The sequence below is a fragment of the Procambarus clarkii genome, chromosome 91 (assembly GCF_040958095.1).
Source record: "Procambarus clarkii isolate CNS0578487 chromosome 91, FALCON_Pclarkii_2.0, whole genome shotgun sequence".
In the NCBI taxonomy this organism is placed as follows: domain Eukaryota; kingdom Metazoa; phylum Arthropoda; class Malacostraca; order Decapoda; family Cambaridae; genus Procambarus; species Procambarus clarkii.
Window position 1 is genome coordinate 11,100,726 of NC_091240.1, and position 1,764 is coordinate 11,102,489.

Here is a 1,764-nt window from a genome sequence, read left to right on the forward strand (position 1 = left end):
GAAAGTAGCGAAATTTTGGGCTAAAAAGTAGCGAAATTTTAGGCTAAAAAGTAGCGAAAGTAGCGAAATTTTGGGGTAAAAAGTAGCAAAAGTAGCGAAAAAGTAGCGAAAGTAGCGAAATTTTGGGCTAAAAAGTAGCAAAAGTAGCGAAAAAGTAGCGAAATTTTGGGCTAAAAAGTAGCGAAAAAGTAGCGAAATTTTGGGCTAAAAAGTAGCAAAAGTAGCAAAAAAGTAGCGAAAGTAGCGAAATTTTGGGATAAAAAGTAGCGAAAAATTAGCGAAATTTTGGGCTAAAAAGTAGCGAAATTTTCTGCTAAAAAGTAGCGAAAAAAGTAGCGAAAATAGCGAAATTTTGGGCTAAAAAGTAGCGAAAAAGTAGCGAAAAAAGAAGCGAAAAAGTAGCGAAAAAAGTAGCGAAAGTAGCGAAATTTTGGGCTAAAAAGTAGCGAAAGTAGCGAAATTTTGGGCTAAAAAGTAGCGAAAGTAGCGAAATTTTGGGCTAAAAAGTAGCGAAAGTAGCGAAATTTTGGGCTAAAAAGTAGCAAAAGTAGCGAAATTTTGGGCTAAAAAGTAGCAAAAGTAGCGAAAAAGTAGCGAAAGTAGCGAAATTTTGGGCTAAAAAGTAGCGAAAGTAGCGAAATTTTTGGGAAAAAAGTAGCGAAAGTAGCGAAAAAAGTAGCGAAATTTTGGGCTAAAAAGTAGCGAAAAAAGTAGCGAAAAGTAGCGAAATTTTCGGCTAAAAAGTAGCGAAAAAAGTAGCGAAAATAGCGAAATTTTGGGCTAAAAAGTAGCGAAAGTAGCGAAAAAGTAGCGAAAAAAGTAGCGAAATTTTGGGCTAAAAAGTAGCGAAATTTTGGGCTAAAAAGTAGCGAAAGTAGCGAAATTTTGGGCTAAAAAGTAGCAAAAGTAGCGAAATTTTGGGCTAAAAAGTAGCGAAATTTTAGGCTAAAAAGTAGTGAAAAAAGTAGCGAAAGTAGCGAAATTTTGGGCTAAAAAGTAGCAAAAGTAGCGAAAAAGTAGCGAAAGTAGCGAAATTTTGGGCTAAAAAGTAGCGAAAAAAGTAGCAAAATTTTGGGGAAAAAGGTAGCGAAAAAGTAGCGAAATTTTGGGCTAAAAAGTAGCGAAAGTAGCGAAAAAAGTAGCGAAAGTAGCGAAATTTTGGGAAAAAAGTAGCGAAAAAGTAGCGAAATTTTGGGCTAAAAAGTAGCGAAAGTAGCGAAAAAAGTAGCGAAATTTTGAGCTAAAAAGTAGCGAAAAAAAGTAGCGAAAGTAGCGAAATTTTATGCTAAAAAGTAGCAAAAGTAGCGAAAAAATAGCGAAAGTAGCGAAATTTTGGGCTAAAAAGTGCGAAAGTAGCGAAATTTTGTGCTAAAAAGTAGCGAAAAAAGTAGCGAAAGTAACGAAATTTTGGGCTAAAAAGTAGCGAAAGTAGCGAAATTTTGGGCTAAAAAGTAGCGAAAGTAGCGAAAAAAGTAGCGAAAGTAGCGAAAAAGTAGCGAAAGTAGCGAAATTTTGGGTTAAAAAGTAGCGAAAAAAGTAGCGAAAGAAGCGAAAAAGTAGCGAAAGTAGCGAAATTTTGAACTAAAAAGTAGCGAAAGTAGCGAAATTTTGGGCTAAAAAGTAGCGAAAAAAATAGCGAAAGTAGCGAAATTTTGGGCTAAAAAGTAGCAAAAGTAGCGAAAAAGTAGCGAAAGTAGCGAACCTAGGTTAGGTTAGGTCAGGTCAGGTCAGGTTAGGTCAGGTCAGGTCAGGTCAGGTTAGGTT